Here is a 26193-nt window from a genome sequence, read left to right on the forward strand (position 1 = left end):
ATGAAATCATTGTCATCTGCCGCAGGTATATTGTCCCGTTGCGTTCATTTTTTTTTCAGAGAAAGTAAAGTTGCAGGTATTTTATGCCTTGTTTGAATCGCATCTGAATTATTGTGCGCTTGTATAGGCTACCACCACGAAACCTAATCTTCAAGCACTTCGTCAACTTCGAAAACGAGCACTTTGACATGTAGCGAATGTACCTTATTTCCATTCTGCTGCTCAACTTTTTGAAAATTATAATGTAGTACGAGTAACTAACCTTTATGAACACCCGCTACTGTATTCTTTTTCCTTCGGCTCCAAAAATTCTAAAACATTTTAAAAAATTGGAGGACGCTTAAGCTTCGTCTTCAAGAGTGGAACGCGACAGCGTTCCCGTCGACCCGCCAAGGGGTGTAAGACAATGGGCTACGGCGCAGCGACTACGCGCCCCGCATCGGACGCGGTGAGCGTCGAGCAACGCAGCGTTCGGCGCGACAACGAAATGTGCGCCTTAGCAAGCGACGCACGCCTGAGCCTTAGAAACAGCTCGTTTCTAAGGCAACACCGCGTTCACTAGAGGCGCTTTTGTACCGCTTTGAAGCATCGAACTCGTGGCTCAGTGGTAACGTCTCCGTCTCACACTCCGGAGACCCTGGTTCGATTCCCACCCAGCCCATCTTGGAAGTTGCTTTTTATTTATGAAGTGCCTGCCTTGATTTATCGCTCACGGCCAACGCCGCGGATGCCGACACCGACGCCGACGCCGACGACACCGGCTTTTCTGCGACACGAGCTCCTTAACGCTATCGCGTTAAAACATACGACACGACTTGAATGTGAAAGAAGTGGTGCGCGTACTCGCAGCGAACGCCACGTGGTTAGTACCAATACAGGCGTACAAATTACCTCGCGCAGTCGCTAAGAAACACGCTACCTTCATTGTTAAATAAACATGAGAAAGAAAATGTTATCATAAGTACCATGACTCGAAAACAAATTAGAGCGTATTCTTGTAAACGTATTTTTGAAATGTGATCTTTGTAATTATTGTAAATGTGACCCATTGTAATTTTATATCCTAGTAGATCTGTTTTTCATATGTTGTGTTTGGATCCGGACTGCTGGTACGATCTGTTGGGAACTCGGCGCTGACGCCCGTGGTTGTACCTGGGTCGCAAGCCCCAAGGGTAGCGTTGGCCTGGCGGCCTGGGGTACAACTGGAAGCATCCGAAGGTCCCGGCAAAGCATGAGTCGACTGGTAACAACGAAACAACTTGTTTATTTTAACATCGCAAAGAGTTGGCGGTCAGGTTGACCGAAGTAGAGAGACGGGAGAGCACTTCACTCAACAGAAGAAATCGGAGCCCTCCCTTTGGCGTCCGGGGGCAGCTGTTTTTATACTCTCGCAGTTGAGGGCAAGAAGGAACCCCTCAAAAGACGAGCACGTGAATGTACAATGGGCTAATGGTGACGCACACTGTCGTAGCGATGCCGTAGCACCATGTCGAGGCGCTGCGCACGATCTCGTAGCACCCTGTCGTGGCGCTGCGCACGATCTCGTAGCACCCCGTCGTGGCGCTGCGCACGATCTCGTAGCACCCTGTCGTGGCGCTGCCGGTCGGACACAATGACTGGAACGAGATCCCTGCTTTGGCATCGCCTGTTTCGGGCCCAATAACTGGAATGAGATCCCTGCTTTGGCATCGCCTGTTTCGGGCACAATGACTGGAACGAGATCCCTGCTTTGGCATCGCCTGTTTCGGGCCCAATAACTGGAATGAGATCCCTGCTTTGGCATCGCCTGTTTCGGGCACAATGACTGGAATGCGAGGATGATCCCTAGGCGGTCGCATCGCCGCAGTCGCGCCTGGAAACACCTGGCGATGAGTGTTGCGGCGACGACGATCGGGCCAAAATGTCCGCCGCCCCGCCGCAGTCGCGCCGGCAAAACCACGTGTCGCAGGCGAAACGCAACAGACCGCCCCGCCGGGGAAAGGAGATCCCGATGGACAGGGGACTGCATCCGCTGTCCGGAGGGATGTCGCTCGATGATGCTCATAACCGAAGTCGGGCGTCCCTTGACGTTTCTTGAGCGCAGCGCACAGAGAAGGCCTCGTTCTCTCGTTCAGGTTCGCACGGGACACTGCAAAGTGACTTCGGGAGAGTTCACATTTTTGTTCTCGTTCCCGGCAAGCGTTAGAACTACGCTGAAAACTCAACCGCTCAGTCAGCAAGCACGGCACAACCCTCACTAAGCCCTGCCAGGCTCTTTCCCCTTTTTATACCACTGCCTAGTTCCTTACAGTAGTCTAGCATCACTCAGAACGCGTCCACAAATTGAAAAATTGCACTAGAAAGCATATCATCACTTTGAAACACTAAACAAAAGCAATATGTTAAAAAAAATCCTGCCTCAGGAAGAAAAACATCAGTAACAAACAATTTTGAGGCTGATTCCTACGTTAGGGGCTTCGACTTAAGCCATCGGCGTTACCGTTGAGACTCCCCTTTTTGTAACGCACCTCAAAGGAATATTGTTGTAAAGCGAGGCTCCAGCGCAGGAGGCGGCCATTTTTGGGAGAGATGGTCTGCAGCCATGGGAGAGGGCAGTGATCCGTCTCAATGATAAACCTCGAGCCGGCTAGATAGCATGACAATTTCTGAACGGCCCACACGAGACACGCACACTCTTTCTCGGTGGCGCTATACGCCTGCTCACGACTGGTCAGCTTACGACTAGCATACAGGACGGGGTGTTCTACTTCTCCATTTTCCCGTTGGCACAGTACAACGCCCATGCCTCGCTCACTAGCATCGCACTGAACAATGAACCCTTTTGTATAGTCTGGCGATCGTAGCACAGGCTGGCTTGTTAGGGCACTCTTTAGGGCGCTAAAAGCTCTTTCCTTTGTCTCGTCCCAGACGACTGTTTGAGGCTCTGTCTTTCTTAGAGCATCCGTCAGGGGAGCCGCGATATCAGAGTACCTAGGGATGTACCTCTGATAGTAGCCGGCGACACCCAAGAACGACCGAATATCGGTCTTGGTGCGCGGTTGCGGAAAGTCTCGCACAGCGGCCACTTTTATTTCAGAGGGGCGGCGACGACCCTGACCAATCACGTGACCGAGGTAGACAACCTCGGCCTGTGCTAACTGGCACTTAGGAGCCTTGACTGTCAAGCCCGCTTCGCGCAGGCGGGTTAGCACTGCCCGCAAGTGTGTCATATGCTCAGACCAGGATGCGGAGAATATCGCTACGTCGTCTAGATACGGTAAAGCGAATTCTTGCTGTCCCCGCAACACTTTATCCATGAGGCTTGAAAAACAGTATGGCGCGTTCTTCAAACCAAAACTCAACACTTTAGGACGGAATGTTCCCATTGGTGAAATGAACGCCGCATACCTACTAGCCTCTTCTGTAAGTGGAACCTGCCAATAACCCCTGACAAGATCTAGGGTGGAAATAAACTGAGCGCTACTAACTTTCTCAAGGCGCTCCTCGATGTTAGGGATCGGATAAATTTGATCCTTAGTGATGGAATTAAGCCTGCGGTAGTCGACGCAAGGACGAGGTTCCTTGCCCGGTACCTCAACTAAAATCAAAGGGGAGGTATAATCACTCTCACCTGCCTCAATAACACCGAGCTGTAGCATTTTCTTTACCTCAGCCTCCATAATATCGCTCTGGCGGGGTGACACCCGATACGCCTTGGATCGTACTGGCTCTGTGGAGGTAAGTTCTATATCATGAGTAAGTACCGAAGTCCTACCAGGCCTCTCAGAGAACAGACCTTGAAACTCTTGTAATAGCTGGTGTAGTTCGGTTTTCTGCTCAGGCGACAGCGGTGCTTTACTGATAAGGTCACTAATGACTTGACCGGTGTCTTCCCTGTTCGTCACTGAGCCTAGTCCTGGAAGCTCGACCGGAAGCTCTTCAGGAACGTTTATCATCATGCACACCACTGCTTCCCTTTGTCTATAAGGTTTGAGCAGATTACAGTGGTAAACTTGCTGTGCTTTCCGCTTTCCTGGCAGACTTACCACGTAGTTAACGTCCGACAGTTTCTGAACAATTCGTGCTGGGCCCTCCCACTGCACGTCTAGTTTGTTGTTTAGCGATGTGCGCAATATCATGACCTCATTGCCAACCTCAAAACGACGGGCCCTGGCTGTCCGATCATAATAAACCTTGGCCCTCTGCTGGGCCTTTGTCATTGCTTCACCTGACAACTCCTGTGCCCTTCTTAAGCGTTCGAGGAGCTTAAGTACGTACTCCACCACGACTGGGTCGTCGCCCCTACCTTCCCATGATTCTCGAAGCATGCGAAGCGGAGATCGAAGCGAGCGACCGTACACCAGTTCAGCTGGCGAAAACCCCGTAGCCGCATGCGGCGCGGTCCTTAAAGCAAACATCACCCCAGGCAGACACAGCTCCCAGTCAGTTCGATGTTCAAAACACAACGCTCTCAACACGCGCTTCATGACGGAGTGGAGCTTCTCAACGGAATTCGACTGTGGGTGGTACACTGAGCTGTGTAACAGCTTTACCCCACACCTTTCGAGAAAAGTTGTCGTCAAAGCGCTAGTAAACACTGTGCCCTGATCTGATTGGATTTCCGCAGGGAAACCAACTCGCGCAAATATGGACAGTAGTGCATTGACTATCTCAACTGAGCTGAGTTCTTTAAGCGGCACTGCTTCAGGGAACTTTGTCGCTGGGCAGATCACAGTCAAAATGTGTCTGTACCCCGTGGCTGTTACCGGCAGAGGTCCCACAGTATCAATAACGAGCCGTCTAAAAGGCTCCGTAATGATAGGTACCAATTTCAACGGCGCCCTCGATTTGTCCCCTGGTTTGCCCACCCGCTGACAAGTGTCACATGTCCTCACGAAATGGTCTGCGTCCCGAAAACACCCTGGCCAATAGTACTCTTGCAAGAGACGGTCCTTAGTTTTCTTAACTCCTAGGTGTCCGGACCACGAACCCCCATGTGACAAGCGCAACAGATCCTGACGATAGCATTGAGGCACGACCAGCTGATCGAACTCCACTCCTCTGCGGTCTAGATACTTCCGGTACAGGACTCCCCCTCTTTCCACAAAACGCGCAGTTTTCCTGGCGATACCTTCTTTGACATTGCAGCGCACGTTTTCCAGGCTGCCATCCTTTTTTTGCTCGGCTATCAAAGCCGACCGGCTGACTTTTAGCAACCTATCAAGTCCGTCTGACGTAGGCGCGATGAGCAAATCAGTAGATAGCTCTTCTAACTTTCCCGCGTCGGGCGTTTCCTCTCCAGTATCTGGCGCCTTTAACGTTACAGACTCAAGTTTATTCAGTTCGGGCGTGCTCGGCATATCAGCTTGCTGCGCCTCTGACCCTTTTTCGTTGTTTGATAACGTCGGCCCCGCAACTACCGCCTTTGCAGCGAGCTCCCGAACCTTCGATCTGGTTAAGGCCTGAACACTAGCTTCACCAAACAAAAGCCCCTTCTCGCGCAGGAGGTGATCGGACCTGTTTGAAAATAGGTACGGGTACTGGGGTGGCAGCATAGATGACACTGCCGCCTCTGTCTCAAGCGCTCCGAAAGGTCCTTCAATAAGCACTTTTGCTACCGGCAGACGCACGCTATGAGCTTCCACGGCTTGCTTGATCCATGCGCACTCGCCCGTGAACATATGGGGTTCTACGTAAGACGGGTGAACTACATCCATCGTTGCTGCGGAATCGCGAAGCACTCGGCACTCTTTCCCGTTCACGAGGAGGTCTCGCATGTAAGGCTCGAGAAGCTTCATGTTCTCGTCAGTGCTGCCTATTGAAAAAAACACAACTTTTGGTGTTGTTTCCGGACACTGCGCCGAAAAGTGACCCGGCTTCTGGCACGTATAACACAAGCGCGCTCGCCTCATCTCGAACCGCTTTCTGCGTTTGGCTGCCGCCGTCTCTTTACGTTTGGTCGGACTGCTTTCACTCGCATCCTCACCACGCGTGTCCCCCTTTGCCCTCATGGGTGTGAACTTCGGCCTCTCAAACTTCGAGCCAAATTCACCCTTTTGACCGTCCTTAGCTCCGCGAGCCCGACGCGTCACAAACTCCTCGGCTAGCTCAGCGGCTTTAGCCACCGTACAAACGTCCGGCCTATCCAAGACCCAGTATCGCACGTTCTCCGGTAACCGACTATAAAACTGTTCTAGCCCGAAACACTGCAGAACTTTATCGTGGTCACCAAACGCTTTCTCTTCTTTGAGCCACTCCTGCATGTTCGACATAAGCCTATACGCAAACTCTGTATATGACTCACCTCTGCCTTTCTCATTTTCCCGAAACTTCCGACGGAACGCCTCCGCAGACAGCCGGTACTTTTTTAGCAGACTCGATTTTACTTTGTCGAAATCCTCTGCCTCCTCTCTATCCAAGCGAGCGACTACGTCGGCCGCCTCGCCGGGTAACAAAGTGAGCAAGCGCTGTGGCCACGTTTCCCGAGAGAACCCCTGCTTCTCGCACGTTCGCTCAAAGTTAACCAGGAACAAACCAATGTCCTCTCCAAGCTTAAACGGCCGCATCAGGTCAGTCATTTTGAACAATACGCGTTCTCCTGCACCGTGTGCCTGACTTCCATTACGAGCGCGTTCCATTTCTACCTCAAGACGCTTCATTTCCAAAGCGTGTTGACGGTCACGCTCTTGTTGCTCTCGCTCTTTCTGTTCTTTACGTTCACGCTCTTCTTTTTCTTTTGCAGTCTCCCTCTCTTCAATAGTCTCAAGGCATTCCGACAGCTCGTCATCCTCAGCCTCTAACTCAAGAATAGCCTTTAGCAGTTCTGGTTTTCTGAGTTTGTCTGAGACATCCAGACCCAACTCTCTTGCAAGCTCCAACAATTTCGGTTTGCGCAACGACTTCAAATCCATGGCTGCTCTGAATGCTGCTTTCTCTACTGCTTACTATTGTCTTGCCGCAAACTAGCCCGGCAGCAACGACAACCACAATTACCAGCTCTGTTTCTGACACTAACAAAAGCCTGGCAAAGCTCAGAAGAAGAAAGTCCCGCACTCACCAAACCTCGCAGGCAGGAATTCCGCGCAGTCGTTCCGCTGCAGGCAACCAGTCGTCACACAGGGCTCGTTGCACTGCTCCCGGATCGTCGTTGAGCTGCTCAGCATACAGTCAACTGCATCTCTTCGCTGCTGGCCTCCGTTGTCGCGATCTCGCCGCTGGCAGACCGTTGTTTGAAGTCGTAGGCGATCCCACCGCTGCCACCAGATGTTTGGATCCGGACTGCTGGTACGATCTGTTGGGAACTCGGCGCTGACGCCCGTGGTTGTACCTGGGTCGCAAGCCCCAAGGGTAGCGTTGGCCTGGCGGCCTGGGGTACAACTGGAAGCATCCGAAGGTCCCGGCAAAGCATGAGTCGACTGGTAACAACGAAACAACTTGTTTATTTTAACATCGCAAAGAGTTGGCGGTCAGGTTGACCGAAGTAGAGAGACGGGAGAGCACTTCACTCAACAGAAGAAATCGGAGCCCTCCCTTTGGCGTCCGGGGGCAGCTGTTTTTATACTCTCGCAGTTGAGGGCAAGAAGGAACCCCTCAAAAGACGAGCACGTGAATGTACAATGGGCTAATGGTGACGCACACTGTCGTAGCGATGCCGTAGCACCATGTCGAGGCGCTGCGCACGATCTCGTAGCACCCTGTCGTGGCGCTGCGCACGATCTCGTAGCACCCCGTCGTGGCGCTGCGCACGATCTCGTAGCACCCTGTCGTGGCGCTGCCGGTCGGACACAATGACTGGAACGAGATCCCTGCTTTGGCATCGCCTGTTTCGGGCCCAATAACTGGAATGAGATCCCTGCTTTGGCATCGCCTGTTTCGGGCACAATGACTGGAACGAGATCCCTGCTTTGGCATCGCCTGTTTCGGGCCCAATAACTGGAATGAGATCCCTGCTTTGGCATCGCCTGTTTCGGGCACAATGACTGGAATGCGAGGATGATCCCTAGGCGGTCGCATCGCCGCAGTCGCGCCTGGAAACACCTGGCGATGAGTGTTGCGGCGACGACGATCGGGCCAAAATGTCCGCCGCCCCGCCGCAGTCGCGCCGGCAAAACCACGTGTCGCAGGCGAAACGCAACAGTTGGCTTACTGCTGCCATGTGAGGGCCTTCAGGCACATTCAAGCTGTATGTCGCAGCTTTTCGCCTGGAGGACCCCCAACAAGTTTTGTTGGAAATAAAATATTTGATTGATTGATTGATTGATTGATTGATTGATTGATTGATTGATTGATTGATTCATTCATTCATTCATTGATTGTCTCAGTAAAGCCTTTTCTTCATATGTTCTATAGGACGACCTCACCGATCCAATTTCAATCGCAATGGTCCGAACTTCTTGTTTGAAAAGCTTCCAAGATGCAAATAAAGGCATATCAGCAGTCAAGCGTTTTCCGTGCCAAGCGCACATGAAAATACGCGCACATCATTCACAAGTGAAGAGTTAAGTTTCCAAAACGCTAACTTTTTTGCTTTTGCCAATCTGCGTTATAATAATACCGGATATTTATTCCAAAGGGTCATTGGTCTCTAATACATCGAAAATTACGTCTGAACTTGAGGCTTACTAAACGGTATTGCTTCGCGCCCCTTCAGGTAAAAAAAAAAAAAAACGAATGATCCGGTAGCACATTTTAGGTCCTTTGTGACCAAAACTGAAGAAGAGTGGGAAAGTCATTAGAGGTTCTTGCAGTCAACAATAAATAGAATTAGCTGCTCAACAATTACCGATGTCATAGACGCCGGGCCCTGATGGAATTTCAGGCGAATTTTATAAAGCCTTTATACGCTTGCTCTACCCCGAATTAATCGACATTTTCAGAGTTGGTTTTGATCTCGATTCCCTTCCTCAATCATTCACTAGAAGCCGCACAGTGTTCATCCCCAAGCACACTGACAGAGAGAAACTGTCATCTGTTGAAACCTATATACAAACCTATTTCACAGTCTTATGTTGACTATCAAATTTTCAAACATATCATCACCCAGACTACAATTCTCATTGGTTCTCACCATAATGGCGGTCTGAAAGGCTGCCCGATATAAACATACACATCGCCCATACAGTATTGAACCATTGTTCCAGTTCTCATCACCAACTGGCAATGCTCCAAGTAGACTTAGCTAGGGTGTTTGATAGGGTCAGTCAATCTTTACTCTAACGTCGGCTCCAATGTATTTAGTGTGTACCACTGTGCTGTAATGATTGTTCAACTCATTAGATTGCTAATGGTCACCTGCCCAAGCCTGTGTCCATTGGTTCTTCTGTGAAGCAAGGTTTTCTCATGTCACCATTACTTTTTGCCCTCGGAACTACTGTGTTTAGGCCTAATTCATTCTATAGCAATATTAATGATTTCAGCATTTTTGGAAGTGACGTAAAAGTACTGGCATAAGCGGAGGACCTCGTTTTTTTTTTTCGTATATGGACAAGTCTATATCAAAACTGTTGTGTCCAAGCTAGAGGAATTCGGCACCATCTCTGGTGCACGAATGAAATGCTCTAAAATAATGGGAACCCGCCGTGTTTGCTTAGTGCTCATGGTGTTGGGCTGCTAAGCACGAGGTCGCGCGATCGAATCCCGCCACGGCGGTCCCATTTCGATGGGGGCGAAATGGGAAAACACCCGTGTACTTATATTTAGGTGTACATTAAAGAACCCCAGGTGGTCCAAATTATTCCGGAGCACTTCACTACGGCGTGCCTCATAATCATATCGCCTAAAACCTAATTATTTTAAAATTTCAGTACTTTGGTTTGGCTCATTGATCTTTAAGGCGACACAGTTCGCTGGCATTGAGAGGCCTTGTAAGTATACTGGCCTTTATCGCGTCTTGTAGTCATTGTCAAACGGACCTTGCATGGGCGTGATGTCATGAGCCAGCAAAGCGCGATGTATTGAACATTCAGTGTGGGGACAGTTGTACACAGCACACACAGGCAAATTAATCTGTACAGAGCGTACAAGGACTGCGGAGTGGCGTAGACTTCGTTGTACTGATGTTGACACTGTCTCTTGTTTCATACATTTTCCCCTCTGTCACAGCGACAGCCGTTCCAGCAAAATATGCTAGGACAGTAGCAACGACGGATGTGTGCGGTAGAGTGCGCTGGTCCGTTTTCTGTATTATACGAATCGGCCGTACAGGCAGCGACAATCAAGCTTCACACCTCTGATTTGTGTGCGCGATTTGCGACTCTCCCCACATCTCCTTCCCTTCCTTCGTCTGCAGGGTAGCAAACCCGACTCGTGTCTGGCAAAAACCTCCTTGCCTCTCCCCCTCTCTCTCCATGTTTAAAAAAAAACATTTTATTGGTCGGACTCCGTTAGATGTAGCTGCTCGATCTTCCTTGGAGTAGCTACTCGTGAATTATTCAGCAGCGTTCGTGTTTTTAACGCGCGTAATGTTTCGAACGTCTGTGTGGGTTGTTAAGATCGACCTGTCGGATGTGAGAGACATACAGGCGTACGTTCCCATGATAAGATGATTTGCCTACGTCACCCTAATCATAATCTAAATCGGCCACGGCGGCCGCATTTCGATGGGGGCGAAATGCGAAAACACCCGTGTACTTAGATTTAGGTGCACGTTAAAGAACCCCAGGTGGCCGAAATTTCCGGATTCCTCCACTACGGCGTGCCTCATAATCAGAAAGTGGTTTTGGCACGTAAAACCCCATAATGCAATGTAATCATAATCTAAATGAAGATCCACGGACTTAATTATACGGGACTTGCAGGCTTTCTTTCTTAATTTCTCGCTTCGAGCTGTTCTCACGAGGAGCAAACTTTCCTATATAGACGAAAGGGAGGGGGTGGCGATGATGTAAAACACCGCACGCTATTCCCCAACAGGTCTCTTCTAGCCGCGCTGAGGCCGTTTCAACGTGCGTCCTCGGGGCAACAGGGGGCTCCGCACACGGGACGGTTGACGGCGGGGGGACGTCATGCACCGTGAAGAATGAAAGAACGAATGAAAGAGCGAAGGGAATTCGGGGGGGGGGGGGGGGGAGCGCAGTACAGCGGTGGGGAGAAGTGAGCGTACGATGGCAGAGAGGAGAAACAACAAAAGGGATGGCACAGGAGGGAGGAGCTGCGGGGAAGAGATTTAGCGGATCCTGCATCGAAAGAAGAGACAAAGAAAACGAAATGTGCCAGAGAGAAGCGGTGCAGGCGATCCGGGCGCCGGACAAAAGTGCCGCCGCGCTGGCGGTAACGTGCGCTGGAGAGGAGGAATCTGTGCGCCACGCGCGTGTTCGCGCGCGCGCTCGCGCTCTGTTTGGGGGATGTGCGCAGTTCGAACTCTCCCTCTCGGCCTATCCTCCTCCTCCTATTCCTCCTCCTTTTCAAACCTCCTTGCCACGCGCATGCGCCGAGCGACTCCTCAATGGAAGCCGGCCTCAGTGCGCCCGTCAGCGCAGCTCTGTGGATGTGGTCCGCAGCCGGAGCAGCCCGCATCGAAGTGGTCGTCGTGCGCTGCCGTCGTCGCTGGATCGGTCGTCGAAGTCCGATCGCGCTGCGCGCGTGATCAGCGTCCCCAGCAAGGATGTTGTTGGCTTGTGCGCGTCTCCAGTGACCTCCGCTGCCAGTGGTATCCGCTGTTTCGAACGCAGGAGAAGGACCTCCCCCTTACTCTGAGGTGGTGGAGGGTGTTGGCAACGGGACGGCGTTGTGTTTCCGTCCGGTGCCGGGATCACGCGCCTTGTCGACGACGCCGGGCGTCGGTCTTTTTTTCCCACGGGTCGCGCTCTCTTCCTGCCACCGGCTCTTTCTGCAGCGACCACCGTTCCTCGGATTATCTTCCGTGCATTTCCGGACGTACTACGACGCTTTCCGAAGTGTCCCGGACGCCGCCGGCATCTTCTCGTCGGGTCGTCTCCGCATCTTCCGGTGAGTGCAGGCAGCAGACGCCACTAAACGTTTTCTTCATCTTTTTCTTTTTACCTCGTTCTTGTCTATCTACTATTATTTCTGAACGTCAACGAAAACCGTTAAAGAAGTTCAAGGTGAACGTTTTTCTTTAGGGAACCCGAGTTCTTCACAATAAAGGGAACATTGCATTGGCTGGAAGTTTGTTCCTTCTCCAAACAATTATGAAATTGCTGTGGACACTTCAGCATAGAGCTGAATCTTTACTTAAATAAAACAAATTAGCCGGAAAACTTGTCCCTTCGTCATACAGTCTGAAATTTGGTACTGACAATTCAACTTGACTTCGTAAGTTTATAAATAAACAATGTAGCTGGAACCTACAGTCTCCTATAGCTGTTGGGTCAGCTCTCTCGCACAGCAGTATGCAGCACAATAACGACGGAACAGCAATCTTTTTTTTAACCAATACCCTCGTTTGAAAATGTGAAGGCGCGTCTTCCAGCGCCAAGTCCTATGTGGTTAACAGGACAAATCACGCTCGACGTAGCATCGATGCATTCGGGACTTCGTCGTGTGACCATCGCTGCCGCTTTTCTGTCAAAAACTGAAACTTAAGAAAGTGGGCTTAAAATTTTCAGAATAAAGCCTCAAGGACTATACTCCACGAGTAAGGTTTCGCGTTGCGCGTCATCCGACCCACCGTTCTCGCGTAAGAAACTGTGGGAAACCCAACCCGCCTTCAATTTCGGCTTCAGGAGGAGTTCTGAATGGCACATGGTATCGACTACTCTTCACAGCGACTGCGGCTTCGCAGTTTCATTGGGCTGGGAGAAAGTTCGTGAAGTAAATCGGTTTGGTTGTTAACGTTTGCCATAGCTGAGCGAGGAAATTCACCAACTTCCATGCCCAATTGAGTGTCACAGTGTATGACAGCAGCGACACGAAGCACAGACACTGCGCCGTTTGGGGTCAATAACCCCGATAATTGTCCTTGGAATCGCAACTTACCATCTCACATTCTGATTATATAGTACACTGATGTCGCGCAACCTCCGTTCCTCAATAGACGCTACACTGTGCCGAATATACCCGATGTCGGTCAATATTGGCCGGATGTCGACCAGCTATTGATGAAAGCACAAGACATAGAACACGAGAGTGCGGCGGCGCGACAGCTGTTTTTAACGAGACACCGAAGACAAGGAGTACAGTCCGAGCTTATACGCTTGCACCCTCAGCGGGGTGAAAAGAGAAAGCCAACTCGGTAGCTTTGTAATCAAACGGAATGTTCGCTTGGGCGGACAAAATACCCAGGAGCCCGTGCCACACCGAAGATATCGTTACCTTTCGCAAGAGCTCGAGCGCGTAGCTTTCTTGCCGCTGGCGAGTTTACTTCAAACACGCACCACCGGCGAAGCAGCAGGAGCGAGTCTTAATTAAACTCGAAAGCCCGCGTCCCCCGGGCTTCTTCGGTTCAGCAAACCTATTCACAGAACGACGCCGCGGATTTCGCGGGGCCGCCCGAGGCGTTATGCAAGAGCGACTTCTGTAATTGGCCAGGGGTGAGCCAAACTAGAGCGGCAGCTATAAGCGACGGGCTACGCGCTGCATGTTTAATCTCATTACTTTTATCATTGTATACGCAGCGAGCGAAAACGAGTGCATTCAATAGTTTGTGCGAGAGCGTCGACCCAACGTCCCTCCCCTTGTCTCGTCCCAAGGGACGAACAAGGTGCGTTGGCCGCCGACCGTGGCGGCCACTTAGCTGCGCTGCCAGTTTGGTCGTTCGTATGCGATTGAGCCAGCTGATGCCCGACACATCGAACACTGGAGTTGGGCCTCCGAGACCGGCTGGAACGGGTCTGGCGAATCTGTTTGGGGGTCCAGTGGGGTTTGGCGTCGGCTGTGTAAATCGCGAAAGCGCAGGCGGCTGCGCCTGCTAGTTAAAAAGAACGATCGCTATTAAAGAAAAAAAAAAGAAAATACTCGCAAGTAATCCAATGTCCCGCCGCCATCAGCACGAGAGATTTGTCTCCGTCAAGGTGGCAGTGAATGTCCCAACTATTTCAAGCGTTACTGGTTACATCTCCTTACTGGTTGTCGCGCTAAAGCGGGAAGCCCTTCGTTTCGGTATTAAAATGTTTTAAGACGCGCGCAGAGGCTATTCTGTGCACAAACACGGTGCAGTTCCTTTCAAAAGATTCCAGGCCGTTTGACCCTGCAGAGCCGTGTTATAGCTCTGGCCTTCGAAAAGTGATAAAACTAGACCAGCCAGCACTCTCCAGATCCGGAGTGCCGGTGCTTAGTCCTCTACAACGAGAGCACCACCGCAGGAATAGCACTACGAGTGTCTGGTTCAGCTCTAAATTGTGCGGATACATTAAGAGAGGGCTGTATGCACACCGTGTGCTGTCCGTTCATTGTGCCGCCCATATCCAATTTTATAAGTTTGCAATGCTACTTTTCGTCTTCGTTGTCTATCTGCTTTCATCCATAGTCGATGGTATATACATATCTTAATGGTTCATAACGCGTCTACTTTCATTAAAAAATGCGATAGCTGAATATAAGGACAGAAGACAGGGACAACACAGTACCATATACAGTGTGTGTTATAATTTTTGTTTTTATTTACCTTTAATAATTGCCTGTGGCCGATAGTACAATTCTAATGCTTTATCTATATTACACGATAAGGCAGCCCTCACTTGTACTAGAAACCAAACTTCTTAATTGAACAATATCGTAATTATGCTAATTAATATTTCAAATTATTATTTTACTGCACATGTTTTAATCTACGCACTGCATATAGTGAGTTCGCAAGGTGTATCCACTTGGAACGATTTCTCTTGACTGCACCATCTTCGAGGTATTAATTTTCCAACTGTCCTACGTGATACAATGGTGTTCCAGTTACTTTTGCGCTTCAATGCGTAAAACACCGTTTTCCTAAATAATGTAACTGGAACGCCAACACATTTCGCCAGACACTTTGAAAATTACAGTCTCAAAACTGGTGCAGTCCTGAGAATTTGTTCCAAGTGGATACGTTTTGCGAACTCACCGTCCATAATTCGTAGGTTGAAGTATGTGCTGTAAATTAAATAATTAAAAAGTGAACTAGCGCAATTATGTTAATTATTAAATTAAGCATTTTGATTTGTCGTAAGGTAATGGCCGCCTCATGGAGTAATTTAGACCAAGGGTAAGAATTGGGCTCTCTACCATGGGCAATTTTTAAATATTTCGTGCAGCTAAAAAAAATTGCCTATATACGTAGGGAGGAAAACAAATGGTTGTTTTCGTAAAATAAATATATACATATAGATATGTGGGACATATGTCGTAGACATGTGGCACATATGTCGTATAATACATAAGCCATCTAGACATATGCCACATAGACATACGGGACATATATGTCACACATATAGACATAGGGGCATATAGCCATGGCCTAGATTTCTCTTTTTATTATCTGTGTATATTTTCCCGTGATGCAGATATTCAATTCAGCAGATGTCGTGCACCAGTAGTAGGCGCGGGCCAATCCCCTGATTTTTGCAGGTGCGCACGAAAAGACGCAGATGTTGCAGCGAAGAAGAGAGGGGAACAACGGCAACGGTGACATGAGTTCTGAAGCTCGTACAAAAAAAAAATGTCTCCTAGAAGGTCACAAAACAAAAACGCTCCTGCCTTCTCTTCCTTCTCTTCGATCAACTATACGCGTCTGAATAGAAACAGACGTCCCACGCTTTTCTCAGGTCTAGCCCTACCGAGACAACGCCGAACGGCGGTGATGTTTCTACAAGACATGGCGACATAAAGTTTCCATTCGAGGTAGCCTTGCATTAAAGTAGAAATATCGTAGTATTTATCGAGACTATATACACGTTATTCGCTGAAAGCCGGCTACGTATCGTAATAACAGTTCGTCACACTGAAATTGCTCAGTTAGTTTAGCGCTACACATACAGCAGCAAGGTTCCTGCTGGCTGTGATTAGACAGCCGACGAATATGACTTTGAGCGAGCATGTCTGACTCGGGTCGTTTAGCTACGTGAAAGTGACCTCTTATTTGCGTTCAGTCTGGTTAAGTTCAGAGAGGAAACAAATAAATAAATAAATAAATAGCAATGATAACGGGAGCAAACGTTTTCATTCTGCAATGATATCGCGCGCGCAAAACAAGTCTTACAAACGAAAGGACAGTTTCTTGGTGTAGTATCCTGGATGATAGTTTCTCCATTCCTTCATCCCCAAAAAGAAAGAAAGAAAGAAAGACAGAAAGAAAGAAAGAAACGTAAGAATAACAAACCCGATGTGTGGACATGCAATGCATAGAACTCCTCCACTCACTTGAGGAGGCGGGGTGCGAGTTTTAATGCAGAAGAACGGAGGGCTTACGACCCGTTTATTTTTTTCATTTATTATTATTATTATTATTATTATTATTATTATTATTATTATTATTATTATTATTATTATTATTATTATTATTATTACTTCTTTTTTGCAGCGCGTCGTGGAGACGGCATGCGCCTAAACGCGCATTACAGATGCTTAAAAAACAGCAAGAAATCGGCTGAACTACGTGTGTACGTTGCAACGCAGTTAGTTGGGAGTCGCTCCACTCCATTTTCACTTTTTCTTCCTAAATGTCAAAAAAAAAAAAAGAAATTATGCGACCTCAAGCAGGCGCGGTGCTGTACATGCGTACGTCGCTGGTGTTTTCAAAATGTCGATTCGAAAAATCATCGCGAGTTTGCTCGCTTTTGTGGTCTCTCTATATTTCGGGCACGATTATAGGATCGCTTTTCATAAACTTTATTGCAAAATAAAGCCGCTGGTTGCGCAACAGCTATATACAGGACGACGCATCCGCTTGAATAAGTAGCTTATACCGTGCTGGATATATGGAACGATACAAAGGCAGGAATCACGTTGTTTGTTTTCCTTTGTTTCATTTATTATTATTATTATATATATATATTTTTTGCAGGCGGTCCCTATATTGTCAAGGACCCTGCTCGGCAGCAAATTTGAAGATGAGCGCTCGTCATTTCTTGCCCGAGCAGCGTTAGCGTGACGAGATGAAATGATTTTCTTATCTTTTTCGTTTACTTCTCGGCATGTAATGCGCTGCTGAAACCCGTAATGGAAAAGAATCCGCTCGTAGTCTATCAATACATTTGCAAAAATGCGTTGCGGCTGTCCACGGCGCGGCTGTAGCTGCTGAGCAAGTAGAGAGAGAGAGAGAGGAAAGGGGAAAGGCAGGGAGGTTAACCAGAGAGAAAGATCCGGTTGGCTACCCTACACTGGGGAGAAAGGGGAGGGGGAGGTAAAGTGCTAACAAAGTAGCCGCCCGCAAAGGGCACGATTCTGAAGTGATTATGTTCCTTCGCTCTTGTGTACTTGAGCTGTTTGTTCTTGCAGCACTCGGATTATACAGCAAGCCTCGCAGAACGTGCCCATATTAGTTCTCTTTCGTATCTGCTGTCTTACTTGTTTGGTATTACTATCATTATTATTATATTTTTTTTTTGTATGGATACACCGGCCCGTCGAGAGACACGTCGTGGTCTTGCGTGATCCTCTGTTTTCAGAATAACAGCAGGGGCTTCGGTTATAAATTGCAAGCCGACTAATGAGCAGTCTTTAACCGATTATAATTAACACACTTCTGTTATTCTACGTGCACGACGCAGAAAACAGAGCTACGCATTGCGCAAATAGACCGCGTACAGATTGAAACCGAGGCTAGCGGTATAGGTTGGGTTTACAAAACGCCCTTACTCGTCTGTCACTCTTAATGCCATCTCTGACGGCATACGAAACATGGCCAAGGTAGATCCAGTGCTGGCCTACGTTAATTTGTGCCGGTCGAACATTGTGTCATCGTTGGCGCTGCTACCAGTTCTCAGGCTTAGTATATGTATTTATGAGTCTCTGGTATGTGTTTATCTGTTGTACGGGGGAAAGCATTATTCTCAACTGTCTCTTGGTGTGGCCCGCTGTAATATAGCGTGTCTTTCAATTTATACTGCGCTGATCAACAACAGCAATAACCACGACTTCAACAATAACGAATATTCTGAATACTGGCAAGACTTTCGTGCTTCCTCTGCGCAGGACATTACGATAACGAAGCACTGAGTTGACATAGGTGGACTAATCGACTGCTCGATAGATTGCGAGAGAAAAAATAGAAAAAAGAAACGAGAAAGAGAAACGCCCGCACTTCCTTGCACTCTCCTGTGTTTTCTTTATAAGGCTGTTATATCCAGGTAACGAGCTTGCGTCGCGGTATTCACAGTTCTCTAGTTGCGATCTGAACTTGTCGGATATGAGGCGGCGAGGCGAGAGTAAAACGAACGAGTTTAAAATGGTACGCGTGCACAGATAACCCACAGCTAGTTTACGATACTTGAGAGAAGATCAACGAGCTCGGTTAACCTATGGGCCTGCATGCGCGTTGTTCCGTTTGAACGCCACGCGTGACGCCAGTTTCACCGCTGTCTTTTTTTTTTTTTTTTCTCAGAATGGGCGGACGACTTCGCCGCAGGTGACACGTGCTGCGCGACGACCGCAGAGATGATTAATCAAACATGGAGAGGACGATGTTATCTGGGCACGCTTTGCCCACTGTCGCGCGACTGAGCGCGACCTATTAAAACGATGAAATTGGTTTAATCGCGACTAACGCATTAAAACCCTAACGGGGAAGTTTATCGGTCAGCTTCCGGGGTAACCTATAGGTCTACATTTTTAAAGTTTTCTTTTCAAGTTATAGTTACATTAAGACAGTTAAGACACATCGCAGTGGCGCGAGCGCGGTCTTACGCTTAATTTTGCGGTACTAGTTTAGTGAAGAAACGTTAAGCACAGAGCGACACTTGTGGCCTCCTACATCTTTCGGTACAGTGCTCAAAACATTATCATTATAATTTTTAGTCCTTTCACCCTTCCATTGCGCCTGTTAAGAATTTTCTTCCAGAAATACGTACATTCCTATGTGTCGACCCTAAAGGACAAGTACTATATATATATATATATATATATATATATATATATATATATATATATATATATATATATATATATATATATATATATATATATATGTCGACAGAGAGAGCCACGGAGAGCATGGCCAACAGAAATCTTCGCGACAGAATGTGATGCCCCTAAGCATAGCATAATGACATCAGATTGGTAACAAAAGAGCTTCACTATCGAGCGAGCATTGTATAGCGGCATCGCACCAATATCCACAATTTGCGCACTGTAGTACGAAAGCCTGGGCTACCGGTACAAGGATGGAAAGCAGAAGAAATGAACGCCCGGGCAACTAAGCGAATAGAAATGCACTCGATGCATTATTCGAAATATTCGAATTTCATACACCCTTAATATAGGTGTAACGCTGAAGAAATAATGCGAATAACAGCACGCATACAAAAAAGGAACACGAAGCTGAGTATTATAGGCATACATGGACAAGGCAGTATAGGCGCACGACCTACTTCGTGCACAGCACGAGAGCAAGAAGGTAATATGACGTGTCGCATTTCCGTACTAATGTTGAGAGACTATAGCGTTGAGTGAGTCATGACGTTTGCGAACAGCGGTAGTTCATAACGCTAAGGATTCTTCCTTTCTTTTGTTCAGTTCAAAAGTAGACCGAACATTTACCGTTTGAAGTGACGTACAGCTGATAAATGCGCTCGCCCGGAAACGGTTACTTTTTGGACAGGTGGAATGTTTTTTTTTTCCGCTAGTCGCGAGGAAAGAGGTATCGACTAACGTGCGGTGATGTGAAGTGCCCGTTCTTTGCTTCGCGTTCTCGCTGCCCACCGAATCTAGCGATGCTAACGCGCGAGTAGTCCTGAGTGACGTTTAATATAAAAGCGTGACGTTTTGACGTGCAGAAGTTAGGAGCTACTACACACACGATAAGGCAACGACGATAAAAGAAAAATGCGTACTCGCAGATAGAATAAAAGAAGTAGGCCCCGCACTGTTATCTCTATTTGCATTGAGAACGGCGTCGGCGACTGAAATTCGCAGCATATATATATATATATATAAACACACGGTGCGTTTGACGCTGCGTTACTTTTTTCGTCTCTCTCCTTTTGTTATTTGAAATTCACTCGCCGCTCTTGGACTATAGTAAATAGATACATAGCTATTCCGTTCAACTACACGTAGGGAGTGCCGTCACTTAGTATTTTTGCCGAGGCGCAGACGGTAGAGGGATACGGGGGGACAAATTTGGAGGTGTCACGCGATGAATCCGCATAGATATTGTCAATTTCCATTTTAAAACCGAGGAAGAGCGCCGCCCGCGGGGCTGCGTTAGCGACCGGGATGCCTAAACGGACCCACAGGCCAGAGCTGCGAGTTCGACATGTGTGTGACAGAGACATTCGATGCTGCCTCGCTATATAGTGGATATCGGACCAGCAACGATTACGTTTTCTTCTCGTTCATATTGTGTCCAACTTGTTCCACCAGACGACACGCCTCACAGGGACTTGCCTTCGACTCCTGAAACTTCCTCCTCATACGCGACCTAAGCGCGATGTGTGCTCGAACTGTAGGTGTCTTGCGCAGATATTTCGGAGTTTAAAAAGCAGTTTATGCAAGGTAAGGCGTCAGAGAGTCCCACCTAGAATTTCCGACAGTCAGTCGTCATTTACTGTATGCAAAATGATAATTGGCGCGTCGCTTTTTCACAAAAATAAATAAAGAACAGAAATAGGTACATATACTGTATATATATATATATATATATATAGGGCGAGCTTCTTGTTCTTTTTTTTTTTTGCGATGTTGCTGTGATCTGCTATTTCTTCACGACAGCCTTTCAGCTCTCCAGAGAGAGAAAGAGAAACGCAAAGGAAGGACAGGGAGGCTAACCAGAGATTATCTCCTTGGCTACCCTGTACACACACACACACACACACACACACACACGCACACGCACACGCACACGCACACACACACACACACACACACACACACACACACACACACACACACAAACACACACACACACACACGCACACTTATTACTCCTTTATTGGGCCCCTGGTCCAGTTGGTCTAGGGTGGCTGAAATGTTTCGTATAGTTTGCGAGCTCTGGCTCCTTCTACAATTTTACGAGCGTAGCGTTGTTTTAGGAAAAATAAATTCAGTTCGCGAAAATGAATTAAAGCTCATGAAGGAAGGGGCGGCAAGAGAGTGTAAAAAGAAACCGCAAAAAAATGTAACAGCGATGGTAGCTGCGGTGCGTTTTTGTGGCAGTTCAAGGCACCATAAGAGACAGACAAATACTCGCTGCGAGCAAGTGCTCTCCGCACCAAGTAAAGTAAAACGATCGTTAATAAAGTACCATGTATCCCACATTGGTGCGGGCTCATAATAAAAAGCGCACGCAAAGGTGTACACTCGGACTGAAGGGGTTAATTTAGACTGAGAGCGGTGTTGTCTGTGCATGTATATCTGAGGCCACAGGAAGCGATACGATAGATGATGTCTAAAAGATGGCGGTCGTGGCGTATTTCTGGCTTTTTTATTGCTTCCGGCTCCTGTAGTTACGGAAAAGCAATGCCTTCAAGATCCGCTTCTGGTACTGAAAAAAGGTCGTCAAGTTGTCCGTGGGAAGATGGTCGTGTCCGCCGTGAGAGCCTGCTGCTGCCGCAGTAAATGAGCGAGAGCAATCATTGAAGTCCGCTGATATTTCACATCTCGCTCTCTCTCTTGTAAGCGCTAAGAGAGTAGAGCGCATATTGAACTTTCATTTCGAGAGAGAGAGAGAGAGAGAGAATGCCGTTAACTTGATTGCCTGCGCAAACAAGACAACACAACGTATACGACGCGCTCGTCCTTTGCGACTTTCCTTGCGTTTGTATTTGCTCGCGCCGTGGATATCATGTTACCATACTTGCTCTAGCCAATCCATTGTGACGTGCTATAGCGAAAAAGCTGTTTTCACACCATGGCGTGGCGACAGTCGCACCGAGAACGCGAGGCTTGAGCACGCGATCAATTACCAGCCAGTACCGACGCTTTGTGGCGTCTCCTGAATAGCAATGACGGTATTGTCATCACGTTGTAGTTGCCGTTTGCACTGCCGACCCGATTCGGGAAACTACAGCGCAGCGTTGCAGAATTTGTGGTACAGAGGCAAACACTAAGACAGCCCTCTCCTGTCTCGCCACCTTTATCGCAGGAGACAGTTGATAAGGAGACGGGTTTGGTTGACTTAACTTGGATGTTGGCAACTATTCTTGTCGCCGACTAGTCTGCAAGCAAGGAGTTATAAAATGAGCAAATTTTGATCGCAAGGGACTCGAGGGAAGTCGTGGGGTGTCGTGAGCGCAAGAAAAGGGTAATTGATTATCGCTGGTAGAGGTACTCGGTCATGCAGGGGACATAAAGATGATGATAATGTTGAAAAAAAAGGCGATATCGTGAGGTGATAACAGCATTCCAAAAATAAAGCGCTTTTCGCAAATGCGCGTGGACTGTCAGTACAGTTTTAAACGCACACAAAGCTACAAAACAACATGGTCATGCAGCACTTTTTGGGATTAGACACAACTGAAAAAGCATCGACACTGAAATACCAAGAGTCCGTAACAAGAAGGTGAGACGAATATAAAAAAAAACACGTTGGTGTGCATGTGTTAGAAAAATAATAATAAAGAAAGAACAAAGGCAATAGCAGAAATTGCGATACTTATTAATAATTGCCTCATTATTTAAAGGTATTGGCTCATCGTAATAGATTTTGGTTTTCCCAGTGGCTATAAGGTTTCTTCTTTATCATAACATTTAACTTTTTTCTGCTTCCCCCTGACAGGTTCCCAAGTTACGATCAAGATTATTCGTAATTTTGAAACGTTGAAAATGAAGGAAAAAAGGAAAAGAAAACCTTCAAATTAGCGATGACTTTTGTGAGTGAAATAACCGGTAGATAATGGGAAGTGTTCAGGAATGCTTATTGCTATCCCAACTCATCTTTGAGTGTCTACGTGTTTTACCTTCATTTTGCTAAACCTTGTCCCAGTAGTGGCTGTGCAAAATTCGTAGCTGCTTTATTGTAGAAGGTTTTCCTACCAGAGGCAGAGTGCGTCATTTCCAGGCTTAACAATGCTTCGCTCTTCGTAAACAGAAAGTGACGACATTAGCTCTAACAGAACATTTAATGAGGAGGCGCAGGTTACCTGTACCGTGTCAGAGACACCGGACAGCCGGCCACTGTCAGAGCAAAATATACTTGGACAGTGGTCACAACGGACATCCGCGCTAAAGGCAGCCAAAGGGCTAGTTTGCCTCCTACGGTCTATGGACCTGCGACACAGGCTGTGATAGCGACGTGTGTCGGCTGAGTTTTGCTCGCTGATTTCTGTTGCGATACTTACCTCTCTGCTTTCTTTCTTTTCACTTTTCCACGTGCAAGGTAGCAAACCGAACTTTCTATATTTACCTCCCGCCTTTCTTTTGTTTGTCTCTCTCTCTCTCTCTTTAAGACTTTCAAAAAAGAAAAAAGAAATATTCAAACTATTTGACTTCGCTAAACATCTACTCCAAAGCAAGTTAGCAGGCCAATATATAAGCCGCTATAATGCAGCTTATAACCGCGTCCCTAATTTCGCCCAGAAATCTTCCGGCAAATGGACCACCAGAGAGCATCGCTCTTTCGAGTTCCGGCTTTGCCCCTGCCTTCACTTCTTCCAGTTCTTTTCCTTTCATTTATTTAACTTCGTCGGTCCACTATATATTAACTCAATGCCGTCGCGGCGTCGTGACATCTCCCCGACGTTCTCTCGAAGCTTATCCGGCGTCCGGAACTGTATGCCATCACGTTGACCAGTGGCGAGGCTTCGGCGATGCGTGGCACCGCGAGTCCGAAAACACCTACCACGGTCATTCTCATTATTAGGCAGAAACTCCGAACAACCCTCCTAACTTCCCTCAAAACCGGACGAAACAGAAGTGCTGTGTGGAACTTTGCAATCTTCCATCTTAAGGGGAAAGAAAGAGAGGCAAACATGGGGCTGCGGTAAAAAAAAGAAAAGAAATCTTGTTTTTGGGGAAGTGTATATAAAGTGCTCCCGCGGAGGCTTTAAGCCTCCAGCCGGCCATAAAGTGGCCCTTTTAGCGAGCTTCGCGAGGCTGCGTCCCGGCAGAACGCGATGACTGGTTTACACAGAGCCCATCTTTCGTTGCCTCGGCTCTTGGCGGTGCGCGCGGGAGGAGACGCTAATGCCGCGAGCGGCTTCAGTTTTGATAGAGCCACGCCGGCGTTGCCGCTCCTACATATACGGCATAATGCACTCTGGCTAATTGCTCGCAGCGGAATATGAGCACGGCAGGCTATACAGCGGTGAGACCGGCGCTATAGTTTTCTTCTTGTCGGTGGCGTTGTTCGTCTGTTCCTGCCCTGCGGTGATTGATCGGGTTCGGCCGCTGGTTCTAGCTGCGGCGACGGACGCGTTCGGAGCTTCCTTGGAGAGAGCCAGAGGACTTGAGGGGGGGGGGGGGGGGGGGAGGGGAGGCGGCGCTGTTCCTGAGGAGCTCGCTCGCGTCTTTTCGGAGAGCGCCCCGTCCGTCCGCCCGCCTTGAAAAATGGTTCCGCGTCGGCTTGTGGTGGCGCGCGCGGCGGTCGGCTGACGCCAAAGCCTCTCGCCGATTAACTCGAAAAATTAGTATTCACGTCACTCGGCCGCCGCCGCCGCCGCAGTGCCTTCAGCCACGCGCGTGAGCCTCCCTTTATAGAGTACGAGCGCGCTTGAGTTGCACCCTCCCCCCCTTCCTCTTGCCGCCCACCCTGCGGCGAGGATGCGCGCGAAGGCGTTGCGATGTTGTGGCTAAAGTCATCATCTTGGATGCCTGCTCAGCGCGAGCCGAACTTGGCGTGTATTATGTGGCGCGTATAGACGAGGACGGCGGAAGCGATGCTTCGCGCGTTTCCTAATTGCGCCGTTAATTGAAAGGCCGGCCGAGTGAAGGAGTTCACGAGTGCTTTCTTTCTCTTTTTTTTTTTTCGTATCGCGTGTCAAAATGCGATGTGTGTCTTGTAGAAACGCTCTGTAGAACCAAGCGATTATTATACTGACAATTATGCAATTTTTTTTTCTTTTTTGCCTGCATAAGATGTATACTGTTGATCCAAGCCGTCCACCATTGATAGATGCTGCTAAAGCTTCTCTCAAACTATTGTGAACAAAGAAAAATGACCACGAGCGCGAAGGCTGTGTTGCGCCTGTGAGAGTGGATTTAAGTACCCTACAGACATCGAATATACTGTCTTGCTTTCTTATAGATGGGCCGTTTCGACTGCATCAAGTAAAACTTGTTTTGTATGGACATTAGTGGTTTATAAGGCGGTTTACTGTCTATAATTGTGGTTCATAAGTGTCCAAACATTTTTTTTTATGAAAGCTGTCGACATTATAGGCGACGAAACTTGTATGGGTGAAGTCCTGTAGACATTCTGCGGACTTTGAGTAAAATATATAAAGCTTTCTCTAGACTGTTTAAACAATATTTTGTAAAGAAAGAACAGCGTACTAAACGCACAGCGCCTTAGTTTACGCCGCGGACAGGAAAGAAGCAAAAAAAAAAAATAAGAAAGCTGATGCTCTGTGAATTGTAGGTTTAAATAATAGGTGGCTGTGGTATGAACGTCTTTATTTCAAATCAATATATAGGTCTCCGGACCGTGTGTATAACAGATAAACTCAGTGACTTCTCTTACAAAGTCCTTATTGAAATTTCGTTGTCTTTCTGCATATCTTTTGTTGCCTTCGGTAGGTTCAATGAGGTTCAATTGGATACCAAGCCTGATTGCCACGAGAATTCTACGAGAGTTGAGAGACGAAGTTAATCCCCACCTCGGGGGATTAACTAAAGGCGGGAGTCGGGGGAAGTGAATCATGTACGGAACACTTTACATGCACAACCATACGGTAAGAACATTTACCCGTGACGGGCTGCGCGGCTCTCAAGGTACAGCCAATATACTACAGTCGAACTCGGATATATCAAATTTGAAGGGGATCACAAAAAAAGTTCGGTATATAGGTAATTTGATATGTAAAATAAAACCTTTATACAAAAATTTTCGTGGGGATTTTACTGAGTTTCGTTATACACAATAATTCGTTATATGTAGGTTCGATATATCCGAGTTCGACTGCTGCAGCTATTTGTAGTCTGCGCGACGAACGAAACACTGTCCGTTTAGCGCCGCATGTGGAACAGTAC

The 26193-nt window shown here is 47.9% G+C and overlaps 1 protein-coding gene across 1 annotated transcript in view; it reads left to right on the forward strand.

Moving 5' to 3' along the window:
• The first annotated feature begins 11413 nt into the window (after window positions 1–11413).
• The window catches only part of LOC142578990 (uncharacterized), a 230833-nt gene continuing 216053 nt past the window's right edge, over window positions 11414–26193 (forward strand). Inside the window, exon 1 of the mRNA XM_075688754.1 lies at window positions 11414–11925. The gene's annotated coding sequence lies outside the window, so the exon portion shown is untranslated. The remainder of the gene's footprint in view (window positions 11926–26193) is intronic.

The sequence above is a fragment of the Dermacentor variabilis genome, chromosome 4, assembly GCF_050947875.1.
Source record: "Dermacentor variabilis isolate Ectoservices chromosome 4, ASM5094787v1, whole genome shotgun sequence".
Taxonomy (NCBI): domain Eukaryota; kingdom Metazoa; phylum Arthropoda; class Arachnida; order Ixodida; family Ixodidae; genus Dermacentor; species Dermacentor variabilis.